Below are 23,859 nucleotides of genomic sequence, written 5' to 3' on the forward strand. Positions count from 1 at the left end.
CCCCTCTCCGCGAAATCTGCCCAATTTTAGTTAGATTAAACACATTTTATTTCTATTAAACCACTAGTTATGTTACTTTGTTAATAGATGGGAAATTAGAAGAAATAAAACATTTTTTCCAATCCAATATCCTGTTTTTGGTGTTTTTTCAGAGGGCTGGAACGAATTAAATTTTGTTCCATTCATTTCAATGGGAAACGTCCGCTCGAGTTAGGAGAACCTCGTCATACGATCTCAGTCTCGGAACGGATTACGATCGTATGTCGAGGTACCACTGTATTGGAATTTGGAATATGAAAGTCATGGGAGTTCGCCCAAAAAGTATGTGTGCTTTGTGGACTAGGACAAAGTGTACAACCGTGTAAACAGAAATTCTGGAAATTGTTGAAAATCCTGCATAGATTAAGCGAGGTTCTCCCATTCCATGTTTTAATTAATAATATGATGTACAGTGGACCTGGCCTGACCGACCCTAACTGACAGAAATGGAAAAGTATTCATTAAGCAGATTCCGGTAGTATGGCAAACCGGAATTCCTGATACTTGGGGTCCGTTCCCTATATTACCGGGGCCACAGTCTGGTTCATTAAGTTAGATCCGTTTCCAGTGGGGGTTGAACTCCAACAACGCTGCCTTATGTGACTGATTCTGTTCATAACTTTTATGGACAGAATATCTCGGCACAGCCCTGGTGTTGAGGGGTTCCGGTTTGGTGGCGTCAGTATTGCATCCCTGCTTTTTTCAGAATATATGGTTCTATTGGCTTCATAAGGTTGTGATCTCCAAAGCTCACTGAAACAATTGGCAAAAGGTCGGGATGAGAATCAGCTTTTTCACCAAATCTGAGACCATGGTCATCAGTTGGAAAAAGGTGGCATGCCCTCTCGGGTAAGAGATGAGGCCCTTCCCCAAATAGAAGAGTTTGAGTATCCTGGGGTCTTGTCTGGTCATGAGGGAACAATGGAGCGTGAGCTAGACAGGCAGGCGGATCGGCGCAGCATCCGCAGTAATGCAGACTGCATTGGTGCGTCGTTTTGAAAAGGAGCTGAGCCCAAAGGTGAAGCTCTCTATTTACCGGGTGATCTATATTCCTCCCCTCATCTCTGGTCACGAGCTGTGGATCGTGACCGTAAAAACAAGATCCTGGATACCAGTGGCTGAAATGTGTTTCCTCTGCAGGGTGTTTGGACTCTTAGAGATAAGGTGAGAAGCTCGGTCCTCCGGGAGGGGCTCGGAGTAGAGCCGCAGCTCCTCCGGATCGAGAAAAGCCAGATGAGTTGGGTCGGACATCTGATTAGGATGCCGCCTGGTCGACTCCCTGGTGATGTGTTCCGGGCACGTCCCATCAGGAGGAGGCTACGGGGCCGACCGAGGACGCACCGGGGAGACTATGTCTCCCGGGTGGCCCCGGAACACCTTGGAATCCTCCCGCAAGAGCTGGATGAAGTGGCTGGGGAGAGGGAAGTCTGGGCTTGCCTGAAGACGCTGGTGCCTCCGCGACCCATAATTAGCTGAGGAAGTTGAGATGTGATGAGGCCAAATATGCATATTTTTATTTATGTATTTATTCATTTGTTTCTTTTTATATTGATAAATTTATTAGTTTTAGGACTCCTGTTATTCCATACTATTGACAATGATAGACATCTTTTAATTTTTCTGCTGTGAATTTATATTATTTTCTCACTAATAGATATCCAATCCGTTTGAAATTGTAGGCTGTAAAAGGCAGTGTCTTTTTTACAAAAACACACTTGGAAACAATCTCCCAAATAAGCACAGCCTAAGGAAATTACCTCCAGGGCCTTTCATGCCAGCAAAAGATCAAAAATAAGAAGTGAATAAATATTTATCTTTCCAAAAGTGTGTTACCTATTTATATAGAAGACACGTGCAAAACACGAGAAAATCATTAAGAGCAACTAAAAAGCATGGGGAGCAGTGGATGTCCTGCACCAGACTGGAACCTAAATGCATCATCACTGTACTGAAAAGTAATGTTCACGCAAATTAAAGTAAAGCTAACGTATGCAATAACTGTTTTTAGGGATGGCCATTTACCTAATTTCCTTGATTGATTATACATTTCTCTTTTTCTGAAGGTTGTGATTTTTCTGAACTTATTTCCTTTTTTAAAAATTAACACCAATTGATAACTACAAGCGCCGCCTCGTGGTGTAGAGGTTCACGCTCCTAACTTTGGTGTGGGCAGGAGTGGGCTCGATTCCCATCCATGAGTGCAGATGGTTGTTTGTCTCTCTGTGTGCCCTACGGCTGACAGGCGATCAGTGTAGTGTGTAGTCTGCCTTACTCCCGTAGTCAGCTGGGTTAGGCTCCAGCAACCCCCGTAACCCTTTCAAAGATGGGTGGTATGGATGATGAATGAATGAATGAATGATAGCTACCCTAAGCTTCAATATGAAAGAAGTGAGAAAGAATGTACTCAATGTGGCGCTTTGCTTTCATACGCGGCCAAAAAAACTGGCACCTCGACGGTGAGCAGGCATTTAAACAGCTGTACTGGCAAAAGTGATGATCGTCAAATATCAATATTCTTCATTTAATGTAAAAGATGTAAATGTTTATACAGTCTTGTCTAACTTAGATTTCGTTACAAAAGACAGACTTTAATTTGTTATCATAAATCACCCCTCCTCCTCCTGAGTCCTATGAAATTTCGGGTTTGCTTCAGGCTTGGGCCGGCAAATCAAGTTAATTGGTCGGACTCGGGCCGGGTGGGGCTTGAATACCCGTGGGCTGGGTCAAATCGGGCTGGATTTTTTAGGCCCGATCTTACTTTTACTCTACAGGGCAGATCGTGCCAACCTTGAAAGAGGCATCAAGGCTGCCAAAGCAGACTTCAAGGGGAAGGAAGATAGAAGGACAACCCCCGAACAATGTGGCAAAGCATACGATCCCTCACCGACTTCCTCCCACATCCCCAAAAAAAACACGCAGAGTAGGCTGGTTGAACACTAAATTGTACCTAGGCATGAGTGTAAGTGTAAATTGAATTGAATTGAATGATTTTATTGTAATTATACAAGTATAATGTGATTCAAAGTTTTCACAAATAGACAAATAAATAATCAATAAATTAGAAATAAATAAATGTTTGTCCATCTCCTTGTGCCCTGCGATTGGATTGGCCGGCTACCGAAATAGAAAAACAGAGGGGTCTCTTGTACTAACTGACATATAAAAAAAATTAAAGGAGAAAAATGAAACTTAAAATGTGCAATCGTATATGTTGTCAGCCCGACATAAGTTTCTGGTAAACATGGTTCGAATTTGGTGGCAATTGTCCAAACTCACTTAGTTGTAATCCATTTTTTTCAGTACTCCTGCAACAATGCCACTAATTTTTATTGATGGGAAAAACCCATCCTGGCACTCCGTTTGCCTCCTGTTAACAAGATAATGAATCATTGCTGTATTTGAATTCATCTATAATCCTTATAAAGCGTGATTTATGGGTGTGTGAGTGTGTGTGTGTGTATTTTAAGATTCTCTCACTACGTTTGTACAAACCGTGCAACGTAGAGAGTTTAATTTTTTTATGGTGGCCACAAACAGTTGTCGGATCCTATTAGACGAGTGATTGAATTTCTTCACCTTCTCTAAGTGTGTAAACTCAACTTTTATTTGTTACAGCTGAAAGCAGAGTTGATGTATGAATCGTTGTTTTTACATGATGTGCCCTAAACGCACCGCGTGGCTGATTGGTCCGCCAGAGAGTTTCTAGGTGCTCCCCGGAACACTTTTTTTTCTGCCGTGACGGGAGTTATAAAACATCCACCCATCCATAAATCACGCTTTATCTATTCTCTAATCCTTATAAAGCGTGATATTGGATTGGATTGGATTGGACAACTTTATTCATCCCGTATTCAGGAAATTTCATTGTGACAGTAACAAGAGGGTGATTAGACAGAACAACAAAGCAAAAGCACAAAGTACAAAGCAAATCAAAGTAAATGGGATCATAAAGAATCACCAAATCAAATCATTAAGACAGAAAAGCAGCAAAAAAACAAAAACGAGCAAGAGTGGACGGACGGATGGATGTGTGTGCGTGCACCTGGAAACTTGCTGGTGGAAATTATTCCCAAAATGACGCATGTAAATGACGGAAAGGCGTCTTGAGTCAGCGCATCCAACACCATCGTGTCTCGCCGAGTTTTTCCGTCACGACAGGAAAAAAAGTGTTTTGGGGAGCAGGAATAGATTAAGCATGATTTATGGATTGGTGGATGTTTTATGTTAACATTTTCACGCTACTTCTGTCCATATCCTCCATTGTAGAGAGTTGACATTATGGTGGCCAAAAACGGCTGTCGAATGCTAATAGACGAGTGATTGAATTTCTTTACATTCTCTAAGTGTGTAAACTCAAGCTTTGAGCGTTTGCATATATTATCGATGAGTATGCCTGAGCAGAAATGTGTTAGCTTGCTGGCCTCTTGCGGTGGTTTTAAGCATTACATTGACAATTCCAAAATCCATACTTTCTTCAGTGCACACTTGAGTGCTTCCGCTTAGTTATTACCGCTTGAAGATAGTTGCATGAACAACGCAACAGCACCACAATTGTGTGTTTTTATTTCCGTCATATTTTCACTTTGGTTTACAATGTTTTGCCAAAAATAACACCCAAACATCGCTTAAATACAGTGGTGGACCGTCAGGGTCTGCAGGGCCTTCTCTGCTGGCCTAAAAAATATCTGAATCATAGACTAATGTCAATTATGTTTTGTCCATGAATACAAAATTGTCTGTTAGCTTCCTTTCATTGCTTTTCCCCCTGGTTGCGCTGCTTCCAGATGTGTGTTTTCATATTTAAGCATCTAACCAATCACATTTCATCTATTTGTTGCCAGGGTCAGAAATCTGCCTTGAGGCCTTCACAGTCAGTTCTGCAGGCTCTGCTGCATAAAACAAGCGACAATAAAACTGTTGCTTTAACCAATCAGAATTCGATTTGGCGACCCCAAGGCCTTCTCGCAGGCGTAGGGATAAGCCATTGCCTTCTCGCAGGCGTAGGGATTTGTCATTGCCTTCTCGCAGGCGTAGGGATACGTCATCGCTTTCACCAACTATGATTGGCTAGTGATAGAGTGGACTAGCCAGAGCTACCCAACAGTATCTGGAGCGAGCTGCACAAGCAAATATATTGTTGTGTTGATTTAATAGTGGTTTTGTCAACCCGCAATGGCTGAAGGAGGAGAAGAAATTGATGTCTTTGCAGATTTACTGTCAAAGCCATTTTCAAGATGGACATTTCAAGAAAAAAAGCTGTACATCATTAAGAAAGGTCAGACAACTCCAAAACAAGCAAACCTGTCACAACCGGGAACGAACATTTTCAGCACTAAATTGAATAAAAATGTATTCCAGAAATACGACAGGACAGGCTCGACTTTCAGCATTAGCTTCGATGACGATAGAAAAGAAGGAAGAAAGAAAGGAGGATGGATATTGTGTACAGGTAAAAATGATTTTTGGTGAGTAAAATATGGCTGTATTCCTAAATAATATTTTAATTGTATGAGGTTATTATTGATGATTTTTTATGTGTCACAGCTGTAGCTGCAGTAGAGGTTTTATAGCCATAAATTAGTTTTTGAGGGTTGGATTGATTCCGACAGCTGAAAGTGTCGCTAGGAAATTCACGGACCGCCACTGCTTAAATATGTAAAATTCGTCAGCCTTTCATTTGAAATTGACCGTCACTATTCCATACTTTTTCCTAAAAGGCATACTCCTGCAAAAGTATATATTTAACATTCCTTTTGTGCATACTTTAAATACGTTTGCACCGTCATTTTCACCAATTATGCCAAAAAAGAGGAGTTCTTGTTCTCGTATCGAGTTGGGAAAGGCGTAAACAATTGAAGCGCACCAAGATGGCAGCACAATCTTCTGCAATCCAAAGTGGTATCAAGGCTTCCACCTCGGCTGTCATCTATAATCGTTATAAAGCGTGATTTATGGATGGGTGTGTGTATGTTAAGATTATCTCACTACGTTTGTCCAAACCGTGCAACGTAGAGTTGAATTTTTTTATGGTGGCCAGAAACGGCTGCCTGATCCTGATTTCTTCACATTCTGTGTAAATTCAATCTTTTATTTGTTAAACACCCATTTTTCAAAAGAGATTTTTTTTAATAGCGCAACAATTGTCTACTCCTACCACTACTCAGATTACTTTTTTGAAACCGCAAATCACCTTGTTTGTAAAAAGCTATGTACACACTGTTCATTTTCATGTGAAAAAAACAATCTTTAACAGGCTTTCAGTTCCACACTGGTAGAACCCACCGCAACAAATAAACCCACTTACTTTGGTCATTTAAGGGCAGCGGCTAGGCAACGGAGATGACTGAATGACGCCTGTGCACAGATTATTAGAAGCAGAATAAGGTGAGTGTGTTATATTGTGTCATGTATCAGCGAAAAAACTACATGGGATATTGGAGGTTATAATGTGTTTATTGGCTACAGAATGCAAGACGGAATTTTCACATCTGTCTGAATATGTGACTTTTGGGGTGACTTTTTGGGTAATTGCTTCACATTTTACTGCTGTCCAAAACGATAGCACATATGTGGCGATGGCGCCAAGTCAAGTTGAAGATTGAGCATACAAAGTAATATGTTTGCATTATAACACATTAGAAACATGAACTCACCCACCAGGCAGGTAAATAATATATGACCTCTGGTTACTTTAGACAATGCCAATAATTCCCTGTCTGTCGATAAAACGAAAAATCCATCAACCATTCTCGAGGATTCATTCATTCATTTCTTTTTCTGAACTGCTTTATCCTCACAAGGGTCGCAGGAGGTGCTGGAACCTATCCCAGCTGACTTCGGGCCAGAGGCGGGAGACACCCTGTATCGGTGGCCAGCCGATTGCAGTGCACACGGAGACGGACAACCATTCACTCTCACACTCATACCTAAAGGGCAATTTAGAGTGTCCAAACAGCCTACCTGTTAGGAGCAGCCTGCTATTGTTTTTCCGGACTCTCGTTTGTCCCTCCTGCCTTGCCGTTGTGTTCGCGCAGCTGCGCGTGATTCGAAATTAGTCCCTGATGTGTCTATTTAAACCCCACTGAGTTTAATGTCATTGTCGGATCGTCTGCCTAAATTCCCTTACCATGCATCCACGTTACCTTGTTCCACGATTCCACGTGTTTTCCCTAGTCCGGTTTGGTTTCATGTTTCGTTTCCCAAGTCCTTGTTATTTTGTAAGGTCCCTCCTAAATTATCAAAGTTTTGGTTATGAGCACAATTTGCCTCGTCTTCACCTGCTTCCCCGCGATTGGGTCCTAATCCCTCCTACCTCGCCTCGACGTCTCCCGTGGACGTAACACTACCATGCATATTTTAGTGCCCAGAGAAAACCCACGCAGGGAGAACATGCAAACTCCACACAGTTGGACCGACCTGGTTTTGAACCCAGGACTCCAGAGCTGTGAGGCTGACATGGTAACCACTCAAGCTGCCGGGTTGCCCATCATTCGTTTGAATGTCAAGGAAAATGCAATAATGTCGTACTTGAATCGTACAGTCATACACACACTACTGTCTTAAAATGTGCGTCGCGTGCTGAACATGACTCCAATACATGGTTGAGTCCATAATTGAAATTTTGCTCAAAATGCGAAAAAAATTCATTGAAATTGAAAGTGTCCACATTGAAGCACTTATATTTAAACAAACACTGGTTGCTTTTAAGACAGCATCAGTTGAATAATTAAGGAGTACCAAATACCCCTGATTGCCGATTAAATGCAGCAATTAGGACAAAGATTGGAAAACATTACATTTCCCCAAATAATGTATAACTTAATTGTTATCATCCCAAAACATCATTCAAGTACACTTAAGATAAGTATGCCTGTGAAAACATGTACGTATTTATAGGGGAGTGCCCAATACGGCACCTCTAAAACTGACAAGGCGCTGATGTAATAACTCCACCAACACACCTGAATCAAATAATCAGGATCACCATGAAGCTTCTGGACAGCTTGCTGATGAGTTGAACATTTGATTCAGGTGTGGTAGAAGAGGGAGATATGGAAAACAGACTGGATAGGGGCTCTTGAGGACCGGAGTTGGCCACCCCTGATCTAAACCAACTACATTCTGGCATTGTTTGAATTGTTTTTAACCAGTTGAGCTCTTCCTCTTGATATCACGTCTAAAACTCTAGTCTCTTTTCCCTGATTTGCTCAGAAATCAAAAGGCTGCAAGCTAGTTAGTAGGACGACTCAAGACGGCACTGCATTTTGAATCAGGCAGGGACATCTTGGTTGGCAAGACTCATAAGTCTTATCATAAGAGAAAGCATGAAAATGGACCAATACCAAGAGCTTGGACATTTTGTTCTGCAGCTTCCACTTTGTAGAAATTTGAGGGTAGAAATGGAGATAGGGGATCTGAGGTAGGTAGTTGCACCATTATTTGGAGAACTCAACATGAAAAGACATTGTAGGGATCCTTTCGTAGCCTTTCTTAGAAATTAGTACCATGCATAGTTTATCTCATCTTCCTCAGCTTTTCTGAGATTGGGTTGCTGGGGCAGGAGTTTTAGGCGGGAAGGCCAGACTAGCCATGACTCGATTTGAAGAGTTCAGCTGGTGTCTTTTTCAGATGCTTGCTTTGCTTTCAAGTCCACGTAGATTTCGCTGGCTTTTTCGCAGATTATCGACTAGGTCATGCTATCTCCCGTTAACTGTTTATCTTTTAACCATATTAAACGAAGGCTCTCCATCTCGTTATGAATGTCACTGCGCAGCTTGGAAATGATGGTTGGCCCTTTGTTACACTGGCTTGCTTTGGACCCATTGTTTTTCCTTTAAATTTGCACTGATTAATGCAAAAAATGCAACCTGTATGGCTGGTACTCGTAGATATCTTTACATGAGGGAGATGTGGCGAGAAAGACAGAGAGATGATGTTGTCATAAGGAGCCTCTCGCATACAAATTTCTCATATGTTGGGACACCCGTATGTCAAGGCATTACTGTATTTTTAATTGAAAGATGGAATGGGAAAACCTACCCTTAATATTTGCAGGATTTACAACAACTTCCAGCATTGGTGTTTAAAATGAATCAGGGAATTCTATGGGAAATGATAATAAATATAAATATAAATATATAAATATGATAATAAATCATGAAGACAGAATGAGAAAGAGCGGATTTTGGTTTAAGTTTGAAGATAAGTATATATCTGTATACAAATATATTCTGTTAGCATAATAGTCAATATTTTAGCTACATTTAATATTAATTAAATTAAAGTGACAATACGAACTACATTTGGTTAAAAAAAAAATCCAAACACCTCTTTTAATGCCAGAGCACCACAGCACTTTCATTTTCTGCACGAGCTTCCAGGACTTGTGGCAGTACATCAGAATGTAATCATACCGCCACCAATTCTCTCTAATGTTCTCAATGATTTATTTTACACAAGAGGCAAGCACAACTTTGTCCTTCAAAGTCTAAAAGCAAATAAATAATTAAATAAATAAAAGAAATCAAAGACAGAACGTTATCCTATGCATTTGCATCTCTGATAAGTATATATTCAAAACACAGCTGCTTGTTGCCAGTCCTTAAAGAGATTTAGTTTTTTTTATTTAACAACACACTCACACATGCACAAATTCATCTGACACGCACACTCTAATGTTCTTAGTGAGTTTCTTTTTGGAGTGTAGGCCACTGATAGTGGAGAGGAAACCAAGAGGAAAATAGCCTCAAGTTCAACTCATTTACTGGTATACGCTTCTGCACTCTGAGTGGGGCTACGAAATTGACTCTTTCATTGACAGTGATAGAATTGGAATGGATGACTGTGTAAACAATAGGAAGACTGCCCAAGTACTTCAGAAAATGTTTAAAATGGTAAATATAGAAAATGAAAATGCAAAACACAGCTAAAAATGTTAAAATCATAAAATTAAGAATACATCAATAGAAAAGAATGAATATATTTTTTCATAGTTTGGCCAGGCCTGGAACTAATACTTAAGCGTAACTAATACTCATTCATTTTGCGAACCGCGTATCCTCACAAGGGTTGTGGGTGGTGCCGGAGCCTGTACAGGCCAACTACGGGTACCCATTGGTAGCAGGGCACAAGGAGACAGACAACCATTTACGCTCACACCTACACCTAGAGGCTATTTAGAGTGTTCAACCAGCCAACCAAGCATGTTGTTGGGATGGTTTTTTAAACAGATAACTATTTCAGCCAGTTGTTCTCCATTTTATTATTGTTACTTTAACGTGTTTGTTCTTGGTTTCTGATTAAACAAACCAAATAAATAACTACCCAAAATGCGACTTGTATTCCAGTGCAAATTTTATTTTTCCTCTTCATTGTGTATTCTTTGGCTGGTACTACATATACTCCGGTATGACTAATAGTCCAAAAAATATAATTTCTAAATATGTTAAAAAACAAAACACATTTAAGATACAATGATGGATTTGTTTTTCCTGTTTGTTTTTATTTGTGTCATAAATCTGAATCTGTTAAATATTTCTCAATTGATTATTGCAACATATCAGCATTTTTTTAGGTCATCCTAATATTTGGCATCAAATTAATCAAGATTGCTAAAAAGATGGGTTACCAGGAAATATCGAGAGAGTCATAGCACTCTAGTTTACTTATTTTAATCTAATTTACTTACGCTATAATCATGTAAATTAGTTGAAAAAATTGTGTCACAACAGGCCGGCAATATTCCATTTCTTCCCTTCTTTCTTTCCCCTCACCTCTTTCATCCAGATCATTTCTCGAAGTCCTCAGAAAATGAGGGAGAAGAATCCAAAGCCACTATCCAAATCCCCATGTGTGAGCCTGTCCCCATTTCTAAGTGTATGCGTATGTGTGCTTGCATGGCAGAGTGCGGCGGAATCAATATAAAAGTGAAGATGTCAAGCACAGATTGGCGCTCAGTGATTGAAGGACAGAATCTTCATCTCCCCAGTGTCATGACGTCCCTGTCCGAGTGAGACATCGGACTAATACAATATATGACATGTTGTCATAACATAAATGCTCAAATTGTCCTGATTACATATTTGGCAGTTCAAGTCTGAGTCAATTGATTTTGAGGATATGCCTATACAAATTATTGATCTGTTCCCTTGGCAATGCATTATGAAAAGAAAACCACATTCGAATTTAAAACCTTTCCGTAGAGTAAACATAATTACTATGTTTATAGTATCTTACCATTCGGTTCCTACGAGAGCAACGATAACATTCTTCAATTGGTGGTGTAGTATAGTTCCTCTTTTGCTGTTTCTGGCTCCGTTTCCATTTAGTTTAGCCCAAGACATTTTTTTTGTTTCTTTTGACAATATTCTTGTAAGTTTTAAAAATATACGTGTTGTATTGTGTCCACTCGCCTTACTTCGGTACGGGCAAGCGCGCGGTCAATTCTTGCTGGTGGCGGAGTGATTCTGAGTGTGAATGGTTGTCTCTCTCTTTCTGTGTGCACAATGGCTGACTGGAGACCAGTCTAGGGTTTTGTCTGCCTTTCGCCTGAAGTCAGCAGGGATAGGCTCCAGCAAGGCATGTAACCCTGGCGAGGATATGCAGTATGAATGAATGAATACTAGGCATGTCTTAAAGTAAAAAAAAATATCTTCAAAACCAGATCGCTTTCACCCAATTCCGATTCTCTGAAAATTACATGATCAAACCCCATTTCTCATCAGATCAAGGACATGCCTAATAACAGTGGTGGGCCGTCAGGGCCTGCAAGGCCTGCTAGGCCTTCTATGCTGGCCTAAAAAAATATCTGAATCACAGACCGATGTTAATAATGTTTTGTCCATGAATACTTATTAAATCATTTCAAATTGTCTGTCAGCTTTCTTTCATTGCTTTTTTCTCTGGTTGTGCTGCTTCCACATGTGCGTTTTCATATTTAAGCATCTAACCAATCACATTTCAGCAATTATTTGTTAGCAGGGTCAGAAATCATTGAGGCCTTCACAATCAGTTCTGGAGGCTGTGGTGCATAAAACAAGCGTCAATAAAACTGTTGCTTTAACCAATCAGATTTTGATTTGGCGACACCAAGGCCTTCTCACAGGCGTAGAGATATGTCATCGCTTTCACCAACTATGATTGGCTAGTAATAGAGTGAACTAGCCAGAGCTACCAAACTGTAACTGGAGCGAGCATCACAAGAATATATATTGTTTTGTTGATTTAATAGTGGTTTTGCCAACCCGCAATGGCTGAAGGAGGAGAAGAAATTGATTTGTTTGCAGATTTATTGTCAAAGCCATTTTCAAGATGGACTTTTCAAGAAAAGCGGGACATCATTAAGAAAGGACGGACAACAGCAAGCAAGCCTGTCACAACAGGGAACGAACATTTCCAGTACTAAATCGAATAAAAATGTATTCCAGAAATACGACAGGACAGGCTGGACTTTCAGCATTAGCTTCGATGGCGATAGAAAAGAAGGAGGAAAGAAAGGAGGATGGATTTTGTGTACAGATAAAAAGGATTTTTGGTGAGTAAAATATGGCTATATTCCCGAATAATATTTCAATTGTATGAGGTTATTATTGATGCTTTTTATGTGTCGCAGCTGTAGCTGCAGTAAAGGTTTTATAGCCATAAAATAGTTTTTGAGAGTTGGATTGATTCAGACATAGCACTGAAGGTGTCGGTTTGAAATCCACGGCCCGCCATTGCCTAATAAATATGATGTTTCATCTCGCCAGCATGAGTTATAATTAAGGTTTACTTTTGTGACCAGTTGACAAAAAGAATTTTTTTTTTTTTTTTTGTAATTTAAATGTAACTGAGATTGGTGACCAGACTAAGGTGTCCACCTTTTGCCTAAAGTCTGTTGTGATAGGACCTTGCTCTCCCTAACCCAATCAACATTGGGCAGTAGGCAGGAGACACCCTTAATTGGTTGACGAACAACCATACACACCGACACCTCGGGACAATTTAGAGCAATGGTTCTTAACCTTGTTGGAGCTACCGAACCCCACCAGTTTCATATGTGCATTCACCAAACCCTACTTCAGTGTAAAATAAGATTTTTTTTTTCAAATTTAAAATATATAAATTCCTCGCAGCACTGATTCGCCAAAGAATGTCACATGATCATCTGCAGCCAGTGATTGTCAACTGGGGCATGTTATCGTGAATACACATGATGAGTCAATGTGTCTTGACCTCCGCGGCAGAGGCTCCACCGAACCCCAAGGGTTCGATCGAACCCAGGTTAAGAACCGCTGATTTAGAGTGTTCAATCAGCCTATCATGCATGTTTTTGAAAGAAAACGCACATGCAAACTTCACATAGGAATTTCGGAACCCAACTATGAGGCGGATGTGTGCAGTTTTGGTGTTATTGATAGTCCAAAAAAATATAGTAATTTCAAAGATTGTCTTCATCAAAGACAACAGAAATATTTTCCCATTTTTAGTACATAAAAAAATTGCAGTCTATAAAAAAGTCAATATTTTTTATTTTTTTATTTTTGATAATTAAATGTACAACATTAAATACAAATTAAAAGGGTTGAATATAAAATATATTATTACTATTAGTAGTAGAGCAGAATAATTACAAATACAGTTTTAGGTCAGCAATGTTACCATAAAAATAGTTATAGTTGAATTATGATCCTCTAGGAGGTCAAAACTATTACTAAATATGGCAACTCTTTGAATTATATTCTGTCGCGGAAGTCTGTTCACTACTCATTAAAAACGCATTTAAATTCACATCAGAAAGATGAAAAGAGCAGCATGATTGCATGTCTTTCATCGTCAATGGCACTGAGAAAGTCAAGGTTTTGGGATTCAAGGTCTGTTTTTGTTGTTGGTAATAAAAACAAAACTTAAACATTCAAAATGCAGCTTGGTCATGCCTGCCTGATTTTCCTTAATAATTGCTTTCTTGTGTCACATGATTGACAGCCAATTAGACGAAAGAAGCCAGCCACATAAACATGTTTATGAATAAAACATTTATTTTTCCAGCTGTGATTTGAATTGGATTATGTGTTCTTCATTGGCTTATCTCTTGTGTCATGTAAAGAGTGACGAATATATCACTCAAAAACATATGGCGATTGTTTAACGCTGACAACTCAGTTATATGTGTAGTCTTTGTGGTACAGTAGTACCTCTACTTCCAAATGCTTCAAATTACTGTTCCAGGATATGAAAGTTGTCCAAATTATGAAAGATCAAGTGAATTACAAGCGCTGGTATATTGATGTCAGCGTTTAAAAGTGTTGCTCTTGAGTGCCCTCTCTGGACATAGCAAACACGACAGGCTCACTGGCCACTCACCTGACTTACAACATCCGATCAGGGGTGCATACCCATCAGCGCTATTCCAACGTTAAGGATCTGATTGTTAACTACACTTTATTGTAATGTATATTCCACAAAACCTATATGTCGTTTTGCTCGGAATGTGCGGTGCTTTAGTGTCTCCAAACAATAAAAGACATTTTTAAAGTAGTGAAGGAAATTGCAAACTGTAGCCAAATTCACCTAACACTTTTGTGCATTTGTGGTCAATCTAGTAAGTGTGTTTTTTTCTCCTGAAAATACAGTCAGAAAACAAATCTTATTTTGAATATTCTCAAACGCATGAGATCCAATTGCAAAACAAAAAAGAAAGAACAAAAACATCAACATCCCTTTAAACGCAGCCATGGATGTCACTTTCAAAAAATAATATACTTCCCATAAAAGTAAAATACACTTCATGTATCCGGTATTTTATTTAATATATTTTATATATTTATTGTTAATTGGAACCAATAAACTGCCACGTGAAGGTAACACTGTACTTGTATGTATTATATGTATTAATTCAGGTCAGACTCAGACAATGTGGGATTTTGGGTTTTCAGTGGTTTAAACTTTTCTTAATTCAGAAAGATAACAAACAATACACTTAAAATGGTCATCACCAGCACCCAGAAGAATATTTTTTAAATGATTTTTGGAAAATAAATAACTACATTTAAAAAAAATGAATTTATTAATTAATCAGCGGCCTGGCGGCCTAGCGGCCCGGCGGATTGAGTGGTTAGCGCGTCGGCCTCACAGGTCTGGGGTCCTGGGTTCAAATCCAGGTCAAATCCACCTGTGTGGGGTTTGCATGTTCTCCCCCGTGGGTTTCCTCCGGGTACTCCGGTTTCCTCCCACATTCCAAAACATGTATGGTAGGCTGATAGGACACTCTAAATTGCCCCTAGGTATGGGTGTGAGTGTGAATGGTTGTCCGTCTCCTTGTGCCCTGTGATAGGATGGCCACCGATTCAGGGTGTCCCCCACCTCTGGCCTGGAGTCAGCTGGGATCGGCTCCAGCACACCCCGCGACCCTAAAGAGGATAAAGCGGTTCAGAAAATGAGAATAGGAGCGGGATAGACCAGCACCCAATGAGTAACAAGTGTTGGCTATAATTACAATCGGATAGGAAAGAGGTGGAGCACCGTCACAGGGACGCTTCAGTTATAGTTTTAGTTTACAATGACACATAAACAACATTTTTGACACCACTGCTGACTTACGACATCGTTGAAGCGGTAGAAGGAAGTTCCACCCAGATAAGTGGTCACTTGAAGTTAAGGAAAGGGGAAAGAATGTGATAGGGTGGGTATGTGCTCGTCGAGCCGCAAACCGCGAGGCGGCCAGCGTTCCCCCCACCCCCATCGTCTCGTCCTGCAAGCCTTGTAAAAGATGGGACGTGGGACACACACTGGTGCTCAGATGGCAGCACTTAGCAGTAATAGCGGTCTACTTGAAACGGAACGTCGCCTCCCGGGTGGGACGCGTAGCCCAAGACCATTTTATGAAAAGTTTCTGCCCCCAGGGTGCTTTTAGGAGATCAAGAAAAGGGGAAAAAATAGCAACGGCTGTCTGAGGGCCACATAATGCACAGTCAAGCTTCACGGGGGACAGAAGCTTAAGCGGGCTGTGAACAACGGCCCACCCACGCGCTACAATAGTAAAAGTCAACCTCATTTAGGACAGTAGAGGCCTTTGGGCTACTGAGGATTATTTTGTGTTCATAACATCAATGATAAAACCCCCCCTTTATCATGTTTTCACAAATGTAACAAGGATCTTTTGTGTGATAATGCAAGTAGAAATAACGCATTTTGTGCACATTTAGGAGATTGTTTCCACTTGAGATTTATTTAAACAGAATGGACAAAATCCAACTATGAATTTTCTGGCTTTGGATTCATATGGGAGACAAAATGGGTGGGATTTTTTCTGTGTGCAATTTGCCTCTATTTTGACGTGAGAAAAGAATAAAACCCTGAGATTAGTGCCCCATTCACTAGTGCTCCAACAACAAATTGTTCCAGCTTCTGAATTGCCCCTTGAAAACTAAATTCAAACTCTATAAATTAGTTTATCATGGGTAGATCTCCAATCCATTTCAACTTGTAGGGTTGCAGTGAATGAAGTTTCTATCTGTCACTATCAAAGGCAGCCAATAAGTCCATAATATTTTGTACAAGTATGTCATTTATTCATGAATTTTCTGAGCCGCTTATCCTCAAAAGGGACGTGGGGGTGCTGGAGCCTATCCGAGTTAACTACGGGCACGAGGCGGGGGACACCCTGAATCAGTGGCCAGTCAGTCCCAGAGCACAAGATGTGGACAACCATTCACGCTCACATTCATACCTAGGGGCAATTTAGAATGTTCAATCACCCTTCGCTGCATATTTTTGGGATGTGGGAGGAAACAGACGTACCCAGAGAAAACCCACGCAAGAACCCCATAACTGTCAGGCCGATGCACTAATAAATCAGCCGCTATATATCAGCCGCCTATAAGTATGTCAAATGTTCTAAATGTTGCTCCAAATTTCGGTTTAAAAGTTTTCAGTACATTTTCTGTTTGGAACTGAGAACAAATTGTGCTGTAAAGAATAAATGCCATCAATTAATTGGAAAGCCATAAAATAATTGTTCTTTAGAGAGAATGGTCCAGATTTATGAATGATTATTATTATTTTATTTTTTTGTCAAATAAAAAATAATAGCCACCTAGTGGTGTAGTTTCACTCGCCTGACTACGGTGCCGGCAGGTCTGGGCTCAATTCCCGCAGGTGGTGGTTAGATCGGGGGTGTGGATGTTCGTTTGTCTCCCTGTGTGCCCTATGGCTGACTGGCAAAAAGTCTAGGGTGTAGTGTGAAGACAGCTGGGTTAGGCTTTCCCTTTCAAGGACGTGCGGTATGGAAGATGAATGAATGAATGAATGAACACAATATAACAATAATTATAACACAAGAACAATTTGGAATGGTATGTTTTTGTAAATGTTAATAAAGGATATTCATATTCATTCATTTTCTGAACCACTTTATCCTCATTAGGGTTGTGGGGGCTGCTGGAGCCCATTCCAGTTGAGAGAGGCGGGGGACACCCTGAATCGGTAGCCAGCCGATCACAGGTCACGAGGAGACAACCATTCACACTGACACTCATACCTAGGGGGAATTTAGAGTGTCCAAACAGCCTACCATGCATGTTTTTGGGGGGAATGTGGGAGGAAACTGGAGTACCGGGAGGAAGCCCACGCAGAGAACATCCAAAGGCCGCATCGGTGGCCAGCCGATCGGAGGGGACGAGGAGACGGACAACCATGCTCACACTCATACCTAGGGGCAATTTAGAATGTCCAATCAGCCTACCATGCATGTTTTTGGAATGTGAGAGGAAATCGGAGTACCCGGAGAAATCCCACGCAGGCCCGGGGAGAACATGCAAACTCCACACAGATGGACCGACTTAGATTTGAACCCAGGACCCCAGAGCTGTGAGGCCGACGCGCTCCCCACTCATCCGCCGGTCCGCCTGATACAGGATAATGGGATTTTATTTCTATTCAAACATGTTAAATTTCTTGATGAGTTTGATGTTCAGTGATTGAATGCAATCTTTTCCGATGATTGAACTTCTATCGTCGTCAATAGCAGACAATAAGTTGCGAATCCATGTCACAAAAGGATGAACAGGAATGGGCCTAAGGACGATGAGAGGAAAAGAAACCAACTAAGTAGCAAAGACAGTGTAAGACTTAATTGGATCGGCACTTGGGTACCTATTTGAATGCTAAGTATCTCTCCCTTTTTTCGCCATGGACTCTTACTGAAAAGGAAACCGTCATTTCTAGAAGGAGGACGGCTGAATGGGTGGACGGGGATAATATGTTGCCGATCAAGTCAAATAATTCACCTGAGAGTATGAGAACTTCCTCATTTGAATGCATAAGGGTTGGCTGTGATAAAAAGGTACGTCTTATTGGATAAAAAAAGCAACCCGATGAATTGGAATTAGGGTTGTTTAACCGTATGGGCAAACATATCATGTGCTACATGAATTTTGCACAATGTGATAACTTTTTTCCCTGATGAAAACTGATGTATCACATAAGTATAATACAAAATCATTCATTCATTTTCTGAACCGCTTTATCCTCACTAGGGTCGCAACATGCAGAACATGCAAACTCCACACAGGTGGACTGACCTGGATTTGAAGCCATCTGATTGGCACTGTGAGGCCGATGTGCTAACCATTCAGCCCCCGCCTGAGACAAATTTATGACCAATTATATTTTAATTGTTGTAGTCTTTAGTTCTGATTGACCGTTAAATAAAGAATCAAAGTTTAAAGAATTTTATTTTCACGTCATTTGTATAGTGGTATGGGATTTAAAGACCCAAAATATCAGTACTGAAAACTTGTATCCAGACAAGTCATTTGATTGCAAAAGTATAAATACTTTTGTTTTTGCAGTAACCCCAGAAATGTGTTCTCATGAGGTGAAATAGATTGTGCACTATTGTAATGTAATAGAGGATATTGTATGCATTTTGATGGTTAACTCATTGTCTGCCATTGACAGTGGTAGATGTCCATTGAATTTGATGAGAGAGGGAGAGATGGCATTGAATGAACAAACGTTTTTAGCCAAGATGGTCGGCACCATGGTTAGAACCTGATGAGACCTTAACGATTGTTAATTGAGTCATATAAGCATGTTAAAGGGCGGCCAGGTGGAGCGAGTGGTTTGTGCGTTGGCGTCACAGCTCCGGGTTCCTGGGTTAAAATCCATCATCACGTCCACCTGTGTGGAGTTTGCATGTTTCCTCCGGCCTGCGTGGGTTTTCTCCGGGTATTCCGGTTTCCTCCCACATTCCAAAAACATGCATGTTAGGCTGATTGGACACTCTAAATTGCCACTAGGTATGGGTGTGAGTGTGCATGGTTGTCCGTCTCTTTGTGCCCTGCGATCGGCTGGCCACCGATTCAGGGTATCCCCCACCTCTGGCCCGGAGTCAGCTGGGAAAGGCTCCAGCACCCCCTGTGACCCTAATGAGGATAGTTGTGAGTATTGCGGCATTGCGATTCCGCGGTACTATAGGTGTGAAAATACGGTAGTCCAACATATTTCAGATTATACACTAAAATAACTTTCAAGTGATCACCATTAGGAAAAATCTGATTCGCAACAAAATTAATACTTTGGCTTTAAACTTGCAAACATGCGCATTTTGCCGGAGACGATAACTGTAATTTTGGATCAATCAGATATTTTAATGGACTCTTATAAGCAGAGAACCAAATTGACTGGGCTTTTCAGAGATTTCATATTAAACACTAAACTAGTTTTCAATTGACATGGTATGCATTGAATAAAAAGTTATTCGTATTATTTTTAATATATTTTGTGTGAGCCGCCTGATGGTGTAGTGCAGGGGTGGCCAATTGAAACAATGACAGAATGCAGAGTTGTTTTAGATCAGGGGTGGCCAACTCCAATCCTCAAGAGCCCTATCCAGACTGTTTTCCATATCTCCCTCTTCTACCAAACCTGAATCAAATGATCAAGTACTCAGCGAGCTGTGCAGAAGCTTCATACCAATTGATTCAGGTGTGTTGGTGGAGTCTGCCTTTCGCCCAAAGTCAGCTGGGATAGGCTCTGTAAACCCTTACCAGGATTTGCAGTACATAAGATGAATGAATTACTATGTTGTGTGGGATGCCCAGTGAACGAGTGGTTAGCGCGTCGGCCTCACAGTTCTGGGCTCGGGGGTTCAATCCCAGGTCAGTCATCACAATGTGTAATTTGCATGTTCTCTCCGTGCTTGCGTGGTTTTTTTCAGGTTGTTCTGGTTTCCTCCCACATCCCAAAAACATGCATGGTAGGCCGGATGAACACTCAATGGCCCCTAGGTGTGAGCGTGAATGGTTATCCCTCTCCTTGTGCCCTGCGTTTGACTGTCGACCAATTCAGGGTGTCCTCTGCTTGGTGTCCATTGTTACCTGGTATAGGCTCCAGCACCCCCCATGACCTTTGTGAGAATAAGCAGTTTGGAAAATGAATTAATGAATATTTAGCGTTTTATTTCAGGATTACTATGTATTGCATTTGAATGGGTGGTTTATTGGAATATATTGTCACATTAGTGGTTAAATTGGTATAATAAAAATTACAATGTTATTGCATATTCGCAATAATTCATGAGACAATATATTGCTCAATAAAATGTATTATCGCAACAGGCCTAGGTAGAGCAGAAATTAGAACATTTCAGACTCCAAAACCAATTTCAATCAGCGATAGAGTTTGGCAGACACATTTCAAGAAGCCACCCGATGTTGCTCTGGTTCTTGCACTAGACTGTGGTGGGAGCAGTCTGGGTTCGATTCCCACTTGATGGCATGTGATTGTGAGCGTGAGAGAACTCAGTCTGGAAGAAATTGTCAAATAAGTGCCACCATTTTTATCATATGTTCAATTCAGATTAAATAAAACAAAGTCTGCTTTTCTAAATGTATAAATCGAAACTGCTAAGTAAAACATTGTCTGCGTTTACAATGATGCTATAAGTATGGTGTCAGGGGAGGGTGAAAGAGAGTAGAAAGGTTAGCGCCAACGCATAAAATGTGGTATTAATTAGCATTGGCCTCTTGCCACCCTGTATCAGCATTTGTGTGTTTGCTTGTGTTTAATAGTCGGCAGCAGAGTAAAAAAGGCAATATGTGTTGCGAATAGTTTGCAGATTTCAAATATGTAATAACTACTGCATGTCAACACAAATGCAAAGAAACACAAACATATGGAGTGTCCAACTTTTGAAAGTATTCCTACACATACACACAGGGTCATTTGGCAAGCATGGAACATGTGTAAAAGACAACTCATTATGTTGTAGACATCTAGAAGCAAGTATATGTATCTTTAAAGTTAATGGTATTTTTACCACCTTCAGGAGATGAAACCTCCAGATTATGAGGTTTTGGGTTTGGTTCAGTCTTTTTAAAGTTTTTTTTTTTTCTCGAGAACTCAAAAATCTATAAAAGATGAACTTGCAGCACATGTTTGTAAAAATAAATACAAGATGTGATAAAATAAAAGAGTGTTGAGTTCATGAAGAAAAGGTCACAGGTTACATAATAAATGTATAACCTTTTTTGTGTGTTTTTGTTAATTATTCCTTCCTTTTTTCAACAAATTGCACAGGTAATTTATTTTTTTCCCCAGCAAAATAAGTCAAACAAAAAACCATGTCAAATAGTTTGTTGTTCTCTTTTTAAGCAAGCTGCCTATCTGTCTGTCCGTCCGTCCCACCCAAAATGGAACTAAATTAGTTCATTCATTTCTTGAACGGCTTCATCTTCACAAGGGTCGCGCTGGGGGCTGGAGCCTATCGCAGCTGACTTCGGACATGAGGTGGGGTACACCCTGATTTGGTGGCCAGCCAATTGCAGGGCACGAGGAGACAGTTAACTATTCATGCTCACACTCAGACCTTGGGGCAATTTAGCGTGTTCAATCAGCCTATTCTGCATGTTTTGGGGATATGGGAGGAAAGAGGAGTATACCGGGCAAAAAGCCACGCAAGCCTGGGGAGAACATACACAGTGAGGACCTACCTGGGATCCGGGATTGATTCATGCTCACACTCATACCTAGGGGAAATTTAGAGTGTCCAACCAGCCTACTGTGTATGTCTTTGGAATGTGGGAGAAAAACAGAATACCTGGAGAAAACCCACGTAGGCCCGGGGAAACATGCAAACTCCACACAGGTGGACCAAGCTGAATTCGAACTCAGGACCCCAGAATTGTGAGGCCGACACGCTAACCTCTCAACTGTCGGGCCGCTGGAACTAAATTCTAAGGATTTATTTTTTCTTTACGTCTATTGTATAATTGAAATCCAAAGTAGTGTTTCACTGATTCAATACGAGGCGCCCTGGCAGCTGAGTGGTTAGCGCATCGGCCTCACAGCTGTATGGTTCTGAATTTAAATCCAGGTCGTTCCACCTGTGTGGAGTTTGCATGTTCTCCCCGGGCCTGCGTGGGTTTTCTCTGGGTACTGCAGTTTTCTCCCACATTCCAAAATATATGCATGGTAGGCTGATTGGACATTCTAAATTGCCCCTAGGTATGAGTGTCAGTGTGAATGGTTGTCCGTCTTCTCATGCTCTGCGATCGGCTGGCCACCAATTCAAGGTGTCCCCCGCCTCTGGCCCGAAGTCAGCTGGGATAGGCTCCAGCACCCCTTGCGACCCTAGTGAGGATAAAGCGGTTCTGAAAATGAATGAATGATTCCATATGTTGTGTCTCCATACCAATTCTGACACCCAGAGTTGGCTAATGCCAAAATTGTACCAAAACTCAGTAATATACTATATTTTAAAAAGTAAATACTACATACTCACTAGACTGTAAAGTAATGGCCATCATAGATTGGTCAGTCACTTATTAATTTATTGTCTGCCATTGGCAGCACTGCACACAACAAAATACTGATTTATCTTCCTTATTCCTTCCCAAATCAGACATTAACGCTAGTCAGACCTCCATTTCCACTTCCCCCATCTAAACTACGTAAATGTCACTTGCGATTTTCACTTTAATTTGCTTGAATCATCCTCCAATAAAAGCTTCCGAAGAGACAGATGAGCTTACTAACAAGTCGCGAGCTCACTTGAGACCGGTTCTCTTATTGTTTCCATCAATCCTGGTGCAAAAGCGGTCTAACCTTTCAGACGAGGGGAGGCAAAATCATGGCCATTATTCTGCAGCGGTGACTAATTGGAAGGGGCCAAAAAGTCAGCCGGTGCAAACTATTGGTTGGTGGATAGGCGGGTCCAAGAATGGTAAAAAGCAAACAAAAAAGGGGGTGATGTGTCACGTTGATTCATATCACCGGAGTAATACGAGTCTCGTTCGTGCGGTGTTCTTTTCCTGAAGAGTCTACGACGGGCTTGCAGATGAATAGAACTTTTGTTCCCCGCTCTATACTGTAGTTAAGTTTATTGCTATATCAGTAGAAGGGAAATCCCCCTGTACGCCTTAATGTGGTTTAAGACCCTGTTGCTTTCAGACTTATGAACGGAGCAGAAAAATGAAGATAAGGTTTCATATATTCAGGTCAAATGGTGAGGATAAGGAAGAATAGCAGCTGTAGAAGTTGAATTAGGATTACTGGGCAGGGCACATTTATTTTATGGCACAATTTACACAAGATAATTGACATTGATTTACATCATATGAAAATCAGCAAGACAAAATTAGTGAGTACCAATCCAATAACTCGAAAATATATCTGTGGGGGAATCAAAATGTTTTTTTTAAATTTGAACAGAACTATGGTCTCAAAAATTAAAAATGTAAATAAATTGATACTTTTCAAAAACAACATTTTTACCCTGACTAAAAGCCCAAGTAAATTATTTACCAAACAACTTACTGAGCCAGAAATTGCTTTTCGAAG

General features: G+C 40.7%; 1 protein-coding gene across 1 annotated transcript in view; it reads right to left on the bottom strand.

Moving 5' to 3' along the window:
* LOC144074277 (netrin receptor UNC5C-like) overlaps nucleotides 1-23,859 on the bottom strand; it is a 238,936-nt gene that overhangs the window by 180,925 nt on the left and 34,152 nt on the right. The window lies entirely within an intron of this gene.

This window comes from Stigmatopora argus, chromosome 5 (genome assembly GCF_051989625.1).
Source record: "Stigmatopora argus isolate UIUO_Sarg chromosome 5, RoL_Sarg_1.0, whole genome shotgun sequence".
Classification (NCBI taxonomy): domain Eukaryota; kingdom Metazoa; phylum Chordata; class Actinopteri; order Syngnathiformes; family Syngnathidae; genus Stigmatopora; species Stigmatopora argus.